An 11,938-nucleotide genomic window follows, 5' to 3' on the forward strand; every position below is an offset into this window, starting at 1 on the left:
TGTTTGATTCTCCCTGTACCATTAGGGGCAGGGAATGAGGAGAGAACGTAGATGGCATGAGTCTGTTTGTCAAGGATGAGCAGAAGGGGGGGATGGAGATCTGCTGATGCTGACAGTATTTCCATGATCTCCAGATCTCCCCTGCAGCGTCCCACTAATCCCATCCCTACCAAGGCACCCACCTTCCTCCAAATGGAGCACTCTAGGACCCTGCTGTGGTTTCTGTGCCAGAGCAAAAGTCACACACCAGTTCTGCTGCAGGAAGCAGGGATCCTCTTTCCTGTGCATCTCTCCAGGACCCAACCCAGCAACTCTACCAGTTTGCCCCTAGACACCGAGGACCTGCTGCCCTGCTTCAGACACAGAACCTTCTGACCATCCCACTTCCACAGGGGCTTGCTGGCTGCCCATCCCTCCAGCTGCTCTGCATCAAACCCAGTTAATGCCACGCAGAGAGCCCTGTAACCCAGGTGAACTCTGGTTCACCCTGCTGCTGCTGCTATCTGCTTACAACCTCAGCTGCCCCTCCAAATGATGGCTGCTGACCTGGTAATTTAAGCCTGGTCTCTCTTCACATGATTATACCATTCCTAGAAACTTCAGTTGGCTTTGTAATTGAGCAGGTCCTCTGTGCAGGTCCAAGGGCACTTTCCAGGATGCTGTGGTGATCCTCACCAATTCCCCTGCGCTCCAGGTGTCACCTGGGGCATCACCAAATGTCACTTAGCTTGGATGCAGAGTGCTGTGCACACCATGGATTTTCCAAGTCCCAATACCAATAAACCATTTGCTCATTCCTCTTGCTGGCTGCTGTTCATGAGAAGCATGAAAACTGCAAGCCACGATTATGAGCAAAATACCTGTGCCCTGCCCTTATGTGATTCCCATCAAAAGAGCATGGGAGAACTTCTAGTGGGAGGTGTCCCTGCTCATGGCAGGGGGGTTGGGACGAAATTATCTTTGAGGTCCTGTCCAATCCAAACCATTCAATGAGCTTTGTGATCTTTGGGGCAAAACCTTATGGATACAGGAAAGAGCCGTCTCCTCCCATACAGAAATTGAAGTGCAGGACACCTTCCCCTTTTCAAGAGGAGCTAGAAGTTTGTTGAGCTGGAGATATGTAATGGACAGGGATTTTCCACCCCTCAGTCCCTGGAATGAGCTCTGCTGAAAGAGGCCAACTTGAACTGCTGCCTGAATCCTGCAGAAACAAACTGGCCAAGCTGGCAGCTGCTGAACCATCGGTAGTCACCTCCCAGAATGGCCATCAGCTGCCACTTTGACAGGAATCCAGCACTCTTTGGTGGCATTTACCTTAGGGGACAGATATTTCCCTGCATCAGGGAGAGCAATTTCAGCTTTCAGAACTGTGTCTGTATGTTTATTGCTTTTTTTTGCGTTCAAGAATTATTCATGTCACAATTCAGATTCTGACTCAACTTAATTAGCACTGGAAAGGTCATCTCACAGAAACTTAGGTAGATGAAGGACAGGAAGTATTATAACATTTCCTTCCCTTCCTTGCTCCAGAAGGAAAATTCTAAACATTTCTATGCTTGTGCCCAGCTCTGGCCCTGTGCAGGGTCAGGAGCTGGACTTATGATCCGTGTGGGTCCCTTCCAATTCAGGATATTCCGTGATTCTGTGAGATGACATTATGTTAGCTGTGGCTGTTTACCTTTATCTGTAGCCAGCAGAGAAACCTTCCAAAACAGTGCTTCTGCTCTTTTTCTGTGGTTATGAAATGTGTTTGAAAAAGAGTGGAATTAGCTGGGGATGCCGGCCCTCAGGCAGTGTGCTCCTGCACATATCAAATTTAGTAATGAGTATTTAATAGTATGTCATTAAGATGATGTTGAGTTGGCTTCACCCTCGTAAATCACACATCTCACTGCATGACCCAACTGGTTTGTTCCAATTTTGTTTCAATAATATTTCATGGACTAGGCCAAGTTAACAGGCTAATATTCATGCAGTTCATGCATATAAGTACAGCTTTGCCTGGTATTTCTCTGTCTCATCCAGCAGCTCCCAGATTCTTTTCAAGAAGGCAAAAGTGAGGTAACTATAATCAATTATTATCTGTATTTCTGCTAACAATAAAAATCATCATGGATTTGCTGTCTATTGAGCATCCGACCATCGTTCCTGGAACAAAGATGCTGTAGAAGTGTTCCACCTCGTTATTCAAGGATTAAGTCCAGCATTAAAAACTAAGTTTCAGCCGGCAAAACTCACTCGTAATGTCCAATCTAACCCTACTCTCTGCCAGTGAGAAGCCATTCCCCCTTGTCCTGTCACTCCAGGCCCTTGTCAACAGCTCTCCATCTTTCCTGTAGGCTCCCTTCAGGTGCTGGAAGGCTGCAAGTTGCGTGGATGTCGAGGGCTGCAAAAGGACAGTGGGAGAGAACCAGACACATCATTTTGCAGGCACAGCCTCAAGGCACTGGATTCCACACCATGACATGATAGCTAGTGAATGCAACAGCCCTCCAGGGTCCTGGCTCTGGAAAACTGGAGCTGACCCTCACTGTTTGGTCCTGCTAAGGCTCACACAGCCACATATTCAATCCCCCCTTCCCCTAGAAACCAGGATTTCCTAATGGTCTGAGCAACACATTGCACAGTTTCTGCCCTTTGCTCCTTCCAGGGACTGGTGTTAATCTGGTGGTTCTCAAAGTCTCTGCTAGTGCCTGTCCTCTGCCTTAAGGATACACTCGATGCACATTTCAAGAACTGCTTATGCGGTACGAGTTATTCCAGCAGATTCTAACACGAGAGAAGAACCACTGAGAACAGCACGAGGCCAGTGGGAGGCTTTGCTTGGAGAAAGTCCAGGACCAGAGCAGCAGACCCAGGAAGGAGAAAGCTGCACAGCCCTGAGAGCAGAGCCAGAGGCAATCTGTGTGTGGCAGAATCGTGCATCTCCACAGGAACTGTGTGATGGGGTCAGTGAGAGACGACTGACACACAGCAGAGCAGTGTTTGGAACCACAGGGTCTCTCTCCTCTGTGCTGGCTTTCCTTCATTGCCTCATCTCGTGATCGTGGTTACATCCAGAACCTGCCAGCAACCTCTTCCCCCCAAAACCCACCATTTTTGCACCTGTTTCCACCAGTGCTCCCCTGAATTTCAGCAAGACTGCTAAAAGGAGAGAGAAAACGCCTGGAAATTATTGTCCTTGGTGGTCTGGGGATGCAGCTTATCCCTCTGTGTAAGCACAGCCAACTTGTACTCACAGCAATCTACAGTTCCCCTGGGACTAAACCCCCTCTCAATGTCTGCTGAGCCGGTGCTCACCTATAGCTCAGGGTCCGATGGAAGCGTGGGGCTGGTGACACACGCTCAGAGGCACTTCCAGTCACACACATCCAAAAGAAAATTCACAGAGGAGCCACCTGCAGCAGAGCAGTCACTGCAAATGTCACCTCCCAGCCATCACGGAGCATGTTCAAAGCAGGGGGATTTCCACAGGTCAGGAACACAGCGGCAAAAACAAGGCAAAGATAATCTGCTGGGTATTAGTGGAAGGACACGTGTAATAAGAGGTCAGCTAGTTCAGGAGAAGCCCCTTTGATGTTTCAGATCTGCCTGACATCTGAGAAGTCCGCTGCCTTCCAGAGCTGGCAGCAGGAGCTACTGTTTTCCTCAGGCTCTTTTCTCCATGCTTGTGGCAAGCAAAGCAAGGACATATTCAGAACTGTCTGGCTTGGAAACACTGTTTTTTGGGATGAGGGCACTCCAAGTTGTTACAGGATTAGTGCTAGGGAGACATGTTTTAAACAGAAAAGGTCTGGAGTTCATTGTCATTCCCGTTCCCACGTTGTCCAACCACTGCGTCCCCTTCCTTAGGTTCAGCCTAGGGCTGGCATCCAAGAACACAGATTCAAAACAGGCTTCTACTGCCTTGCTGCCCTAGTTCTTCTTCCACCCCACAGCAACTACCACATCCCCAGCCTTGCTAAACGGGTGAAATGCCAGAGGGCTTTTGCTGGAGGCTGCATGTGGCTTCAGACTGACAGAGAGCAGGTTTAGATTGGATATTAGAAAGGAATTCTTCCCTGTGAGGGTGCTGAGGCCCTGGCACAAGTTGCCCAGGGAAGCTGTGGCTGCCCTATCCCTGCAAGTGTCCAAAGCCAGGCTGGATGGGGCTCTGAGCAAGCTGGGATAGTGGAAGGTGTCCCTGCCCATGGCAGGGGGCTGGAATGAGATGATCTTCAAGGTCCCTTCCAACCCTGGCCACTCTAGGATTCTGTGATGATTTTGTATGGATCATAACTGAGAAACAAAGGGTGCCAGCTAACTCAGGGAGCTGTGTCCTTCAGATGGGAGGTGAGGAGCAAAACCTTTCCAGTCCTGCCTTTTGGACCTGTAGCACAGCTTTACTGTTGCTAACCAAGTCAAAGTCTAGCTTCAAGAAGTCAGGGCTACAGCTAAGCCAGCAGCCTGAAACCTGACCTGGATTTATTCTGTGAGCATGTTTTCTTTCCTGTGCTTTGGGTATGACTGTGCTTGGTGTGGGGATGGCACAAGGAGCACAGATCTGATTGCACAGTTAATCCTTCATTACAAAGGTACTCTCTGGCTTCTCAGCTGGTAGGAGGGAGGGAGACAGACAGATGAAACCCTGACATTTTGTCTGCACAGAACTAGAGACCTGGACTACCCCAGAGAGGAAATCCTGCTGGATACTGCCAAGAAAGGGCTTTGCTGTGCTCAGGTTTCCCTGACTTAGATCTCTTTGGGAATACAGAGAGGGAGCTGCTGCTACAAAATCTCTCCTACCCACAGAGCTCTTGGTAACATTTTCCTCATGGTTCCCAAGCTCCTCTGTCTCCACAGAGGACAAAAGAATATTCCCACTGCCTTTGCAACACAAGTGCATCCTCACCTCAACCAGCTGCATCTATCCCGAGTCTTTTGTAAAGGAAATCCTTTTTGAGGAACTCCACTTTGAGCTCCACTGCCTTGTTCCTGCAGGCAGAGCTCTCCAGGGCTGGGACTACATCGTGGCTCAGCTCAGCTCAGGTCACTCCATGCGCCACCAGCATCTGCAAAGTCATCGAGACTTGGCTGCAGTGTGCTGTGCCGAGCTGGAGCACAGCTCCACGGGCACTGCGCATTCCTGCCGGCAGGAACAGGCACCGGGAGCACGGGCAGCCTCGCCGCGACCTTACCAAGGCCGGGAGAGAGGAGCCAGGCTCTCTTGGAGTGGGGCACAACCTGTCACAGCACCCATTTGAAATGTCCCACTCGCACTGCCCCTTCTTCCTCCTCGTCTCTGGTGGAGGACAGGAGAGGTTACTGGATCACCTGGTCATTTCTAGCTGTCGTCATGCCCCTGATGACTGTGGTTTAATTATAGGAAGTGGACTTGGCCCACCTCCAGAAGCCAAGGACTCAGGTCTGGTATCCAATCATTTCTCTTCCCCACAACTCAGGAACGCTGAGCCTCTGCAACTGGAGCAAACAGCTCTAGCTTGCTCAGACTGCTGGACCAGTTCTTTAGAGATGACTGTTCCTTGGTTTTTAAGAAAACGTCACCTTCTAGGATATTTCAGGTAGAAACTTTTGAGCAGAGCCACATCACTATAAAATAATGAGCACACAATCCTGAAAAATGAGCTGCAGTGACATTTTATACAACCAAAAAAAAAAAAAAAGGGGGGAGGAGAAGAAGAAAACACTAATCACGTCTGTATGCATCAGCAGTGTCACTACTGCACTGGTAATTATGCCAAGCCCGTACATTTTCTTAAAAAGCAAAAAGATGATAGGTTCTTTAATCCCACACCTCTTCTAATTCAAACCAGGCTGAAAGGGATGTCTGTCTAGCTGTGTGAAGCTGTTTCACACACCTGTATCCCACACCTCTTGTGTCTGTAATGCTCTCACCCTTACGTAAGAGAGAGGGATGAAAATCTCTGAAGTGACAGCTGTAAGAGAAGAGATTACTTTCCTCCCTTATTCCAACACAGAGGAATCTGCTGGAATCTGCTAAACTGGGAACAGCTTCTACTTGAGCAATGCTGCTCTTACAGACACCAGTCAAGTCAGGGCTGATTCCTTGCTCTGATAAGGACACAGAAGGCTCCACATCATCGAGCTGCACACTCCCCACAGCTGGCAAAGGAACAAGGAGCTCAGGGGGTCCATGACAGCGTTTGACAAAAGAGCTGGAGAAAGCCACTCCTGCTGTGAGCACAGACACATTCCTGCTGCAGGAAGTGGAACACTAGGGCATGCTTTCTAGGGACACAAGGATTAGCTGGGACAGATAAAAATGGCAGTAACAGAAAATGAAATACAAGGCATTCCTTGCAAATTTAATTCTCCTCTTAGTGATGCATGTCCTTTTCATTTGCGAGGCTGGCGCTGTCACCAAGGTCAATGCAAATGTGCTGTCAGCTGCAGGAAATTGGTGGGAAACTGAGCATTTCTGAATGTCCCCAGGATTTCTGATGGCCTCTGCAAAATCGCATCGGACTTCATTCCCTTGTCACAAGTCCCACTTGTACAGCTAAAACAATTTTTTTTCCATTTAGGGTAGAGAAGACATCTCCATTAATCTGATCTGCCCCAACTCACAACCAAGAGAAGCTCTCCCACACTGTGCTAAGACAGAGGTTTTGCTGGAATTTTAGAAGGGATAAGAACATCGCTTTGCTAGTTCTTCTCTCCTAAAAGCACCCCAAGCAGCTGAGATTATTTCGCTTTCTTCCCTACAGTCCAACTCTCACCCTAAATGGCAGAGCTGATCCAGCCAGAGCAGTACCCATTCTCCACCAGTGCTGTGCCAAAAGCTGTGCAGGCAGCTATGAAACAAAAAAAAGTGCCAGAAGAGAACACTGGTAAAATATCACTTCTGAGACCAGTCAGTTCTGTGAAATGTAAGAACATTGCCATTGCATCGTCTGCCAGCACCACGGCACTGCAGAAATCCTCCTCTCTGTAGGCACTCTTCAGAATGGGTGGGCTCCACCATCTGTCTCCTGAGCACTGCAGAGAGCACAACAACTCCCTCTGCACATGCTCTGGCACGCAGCAGCAGGGAGTGATGGCCCCAGCTCTGGCTCCGAGTGGGCAGATGCGAGCAAATAGGATTTATCAATTCATCACTGTGTTGCTTTTAGCTTTGCCTTGGTACAACTGCGCTGAATTCCACCGAGCCAAGCTGGAGGAATACCTCAGGGAACCTGCTGCTCCTTCCCACCCACGTGCCCCACTCCAACCACAGCTTCCACTCCGTGGACAGGTGGGTTTGGGAAGCAAGCTCTTTTCAGAATGAAGCCCTGGAAGAGGGGGCAGCTTGAGGAAAGTTTCTTTCTCAGTGAAGCCACCTCTGAATTGTACTGGGGAACTAGAGCACCAAAGACCAATGATAACACTCAGTACCTGGGGAGTGATTTTTACTCCCAGAACTCATTTCATCTTCTAGCAGAGGGCAGGGAGTGTCACTTGTAGTTACTGAAAGGGCCAAAGATGGCAAACACCAGGATCCATGTTCCCTATCTCCCAGACAGGCTATTCCATTGCCTTACAGACCCTGTAATTATTTCTGCAAACCAGCATTCAGCTGGGTCAAAGGAGATGAGATTCGCCACCAGGCCATCTTCTCTCCATCAAACCCACCCCAATGCAATGTGAGTGGAGGATGTCAAAGATGTCACATCTACCAAAGCTGCCGGCTTTTCTCTTAGCAACCCTGACAGTTGCCAGGAAATGATGCCTTGCTGTTACTACGGTGACACAGGGGCCCAAAGCCACATGCCACACAACACTCACTTGCAAGGGAAGGGGAGAAATGCTCACCCTGGCTCTCCCATCACTTCACAGGTGAGGAGGTGGGGGAGGAGAGCCTCCACTCAAGCCACAGAAATTCCAGCAGTGTAAATGAGGAGCAGGGTTCCTGCCACCTCTGGTCTAGAAAGGGCTTAGGCCACCTGTCCAGGCCACCAACAGGTTTGGTATTGCACTGCTTCCTACCAGCACCCAGAAGCTGTTGCTGAGGAGCGACATGAATGCTAAAGAAAGGCCTCAAAGGTGGCAGAGATGCACCAAGTGATCCAGAAACACCATCACCAAAACCTACCACACAGAAAAGGGAAGAAAAACCCCATTCTTTGTCTCATTGGATGACACCACAGCCTATTCTACAAGGAGCAAGAACAGGGAGAGGACAAGGCTTTTTTTTTACTTTTTTGTTGTTTACTTGGCACATTTCAGATCTCAAACAGTGCCACAAAAAGCATCAGGCCTGTGTAAGTACCAGCTCCTTTTGAGGGATGCAGTCAGGCTATAGAAGGTGGCGACAGCTACGGTGAAGGGCCTGGAGGGGAAGCCACACAAGGAGCAGCTGAGGGCACTTGGTCCTGTTAGGCTGGAGGAGAATGAGGTCAGAGCTCACAGCAGTTCTGCAGCTTCCTCACCTGGGGAAGAGGAGGGGCAGGCACTGCTCTCTGCTCTGTGTGACCAGGGACAGGACCTGAGGGAACGGCTGGAGCTGTGTCAGGGAGGGTGAGGCTGGGTATCAGGGAAAGGTTCTTCCCCCAGAGGGTGCTGGGGCACTGAACAGGCTCCCCAGGGAATGGGCACGGCCCCAAGGCTGCCAGAGCTCCAGGAGTGTTTGGACAACACTCTCAGGGATGCACAGGGTGGGATTGTTGGGGTGTCTGTGCAGGGCCAGGAGCTGGACTGGATGATCCTTGTGGGCTCCTTTCAACTTAGTGGATTCTATGATTCTGTGAGTGCAAGAACCAAGACCCCACAGAAGCAGAGACAGACACACAGCCTGCTGCAGGATCATACAGGGGATTGTCTGCCCAGCCCAGGAGCTGCAGTTTTCCACTGTGCCACCGCCTCAGCACAGAAAACAGACAGGATTCCAGCCCCTTGCAAAGATGGGAAAGAGGTTTCCTACACCTCCCCCAGTCTGTTCCTGACCCCTGACACTACAAACCTATAGCCTTATGCAGAACAGGTACAGGATTCCAGCTCTGACTTTGCCAATGTGTTAACTCTGCCTTTTCCTGCCACAGGAGACACCAAGTGTCAGCCCAGATGGAGCCTTTTGGAGCAACCAACTACCTGGGTCAGCTAAATGGGAGCCTTGACACCAACACAGATTTCTGTCCCCTCTTAATAGAACCTGGGTTTCCTTTCCTTGCTACAGAGGAAGAAGAAAGGCCTTAGATTTTTATCTCCTGGCCTACAATTGGTTAAGTGTACCTCGCACTCCAAAGACAAAGTAGGTGGAATTGAAGATGGATGGGAAGACTGACGTATTCCCTCTCCCCCATCCCCAGCCTGTGTGGAGCTAAGCCAAGAGGAGCAGGGTGTTCCAGCTGAATGGTGCAAAGTCCTTCCCTCCTGCAGAGGGAACAGCAGGGAATATTCTGCTCTTGCTCCATGCAAAACAGCACAGCTCCTCACCACATCCCACCCAGTGGGTGAGGGCAGAGGATACCAAAGACTTTCAGAGCTGCCACTTTGCCACACATCACAGCCAAGAGGATTAGTTCAGTAAGGGCAGATACTAAGCTCTGATCATCTTGTTCCAAGGGTACAGATTACTGCAATATGAGCCACGGGGAGAAAAAAACAAAAGAAAAAGAAAAAAAATACTGGAAAACCAGCTGACAACAAGTCGAGCCAAAACGTTTTTCTCAGAATGGGTAATGACAGAAAAAAAAAATAAAATTATCACTTTTCTTTTTTTCACCAGTTCGAAAGCTGATAAGAGTTTGGAGCAAAACATTTCTAAACTGAAAATACAGGCAAAAGATTTTCTGAAAGATGTAAGCACAGAGGAGCCATTTGATTCTTGGTGTCATCCCCTTGCGTTCCACAGACCAATTTCACTCATTCACTTCTTCATTAAACACAATGAGAGATATTGAGCTAAAGCTTCTACTCCCAAAAGCCATCCAGTTTTGAAAACATCAGGAGGTGGTGATGCTTCCCTCGATCATTTCCTCCAGGGAATAACCACTGGATTCACAACAGGCCCTCATTTTCTGTTCCCTAACAAATCAGTGACAAACTCTAGATCACCTGGAGGGCACAGACATGCACCCATGCCATCCAGCATATTCTACCACAATTATTAGCACATTTCAGAGACAACCATCACTGGAGCCATTTATTATTTATCCAGCTCTGGAAGGTTATCAGCTCCCAGCTGAGATCATCAGAGACATTCTTCCTCCATCCTATCTGATTGAAGAGCAATGGAAATCCTGTCTGGGCTTTCTGACTGTGGGAATCGTGCCAGTTGACCTCCCCTGGTGCTTCCAACAACCCTGTTTATATAACCACACAGCCATCCCCTGCCCTGGGGCAGTTGGCCAGAAAGCTGATGGCTAGTCTGGAATTACAGTAAATTTAGATATGAGGTATGGCTTCTGTTAGGAATTGGGAGTGTCTTCTTATGGCTGACATAAGCAGGCCTGCCTGAGAGGTTTACAAAGCACAATACTGCAGGTCATCAGGGGAATCAAAGGCTGAGACCTTCAGGAGAGACTAGGAACAAGGATCCAGCTTAAAGTCAATGAGAAAGAATTTGCTGGTTCTCCTTGGTGGGTCCCAGCCCAAAGAGACAAATCCAACATTTAGCTGGAAGCTTCGAATCCCAACCAGGGAGCAGTGAAACTGGCATTTTGATGATGATTCGAGCTTTCTCTGCTACTTAAGGCAGGCTCAGTGAGGAAAAAACCTCTTAGTGAGAAAAATTCTTGAACAGATTCCCTGTGATTCACTGTGTTCCTAGCTCCATCTGTTTCCCTTAATATCCAGTGTAGCTACACATTAACCTCACATTTTAAGAATGAATGATGAAGGCTGTAGCCAGCTCTGTACTCTGCAGTGAAAAGGCTCCATAAGGCTAAGCTAAAAGAAGTTAACACTTCTAAGTGGTGTCTTTCAGTGTAAACCTGTCAAACTCTCCCAGCAGTACAACCCTGGAACACTAACCTGCTTTAATATGCAAGAAGCTGTGGCAACTGCTTCTGATGGGTTGCCATTTTTTTGTCTTTTTCTTTATTTTCCCCAACCCTTATTTCCTATATTTGAGCTAAATCTCAAGCCAGGCTCTCTCATCCACTGGGAGGTTCTGTGAAAGCAGTGCTCACCCTTTCCTGGTTTGAGTAGGCCAGTGCAAGCCAGGCTTGACACAAACTGTAGGGAAGAAGAGGAGTTGCTGAGGTGCTTTGCAGCACAGCACAGCCCTCAGGAGAGGTTTTAGCAAGGGCAGAAACTTGCAGGAGACATTTTTTAATGTCCCCCTCTGCTACGTGAGAAGGAAATGCTTCTGGCACAGCCTGCCCACCCTGTCTCCTGCAGCCTGCTTCATTACCTCACACAAGTCCAGAAACTCCCTGAACTTCTGGCTAAGATGGAAGGGAATTCTGTGGCATTCAGGAATTTTGTAAAAAAAAAAAAAAAACAGAAAAAAATAAAACAAAACAAAACAAAACAAAAAAAAAAAAAAAAAAAAAACCCACCAAAAAAAAAAAACAAAAACCAAAAAAAACCCAAAAAAACCCAACTCATTCTTAGGTGGTTAAATCAAGAAAAGGGCTCAGCCTTAATTTTCAGAGGAAATATCCTGTCCTGTCCACGATACTGTGTGTTTCTCACCAACCCAGGGCAGTGGAGCACAATGGAAAATCATATAGGGAAATCATATTGGGATCTTCATGGATTGGTAATGAGAGGTAACAGATGACCTACAAGAAGGATGGAGAGGGACTTTTTACACGGGCCTGGAGTGACAGGACAAGGGGGAATGGCTTCACGCTGACAGAGAGGAGATTTAGATGGGATCCCAGGAAGAAATTATTCCCTGTGAGGGTGCTGAGGCCCTGGCACAGGTTGCCCAGAGAAGCTGTGGCTGCCCCATGCCTGGAAGTGTCCAAGGCCAGGTTGGATGGGGCTCTGA

The 11,938-nt window shown here is 48.6% G+C and overlaps 1 long non-coding RNA gene across 1 annotated transcript in view; it reads left to right on the forward strand.

The window, feature by feature from the left end:
• The window catches only part of LOC125325598, a 29,514-nt gene extending 17,616 nt beyond the window's left edge, over positions 1-11,898 (forward strand). The window contains exon 4 of the long non-coding RNA XR_007203424.1: positions 9,039-11,898. This is a non-coding gene — a long non-coding RNA (uncharacterized LOC125325598). The remainder of the gene's footprint in view (positions 1-9,038) is intronic.
• The last annotated feature ends 40 nt before the right edge of the window (positions 11,899-11,938 follow it).

This window comes from Corvus hawaiiensis, chromosome 4 (genome assembly GCF_020740725.1).
Source record: "Corvus hawaiiensis isolate bCorHaw1 chromosome 4, bCorHaw1.pri.cur, whole genome shotgun sequence".
Taxonomy (NCBI): Eukaryota; Metazoa; Chordata; class Aves; order Passeriformes; family Corvidae; genus Corvus; species Corvus hawaiiensis.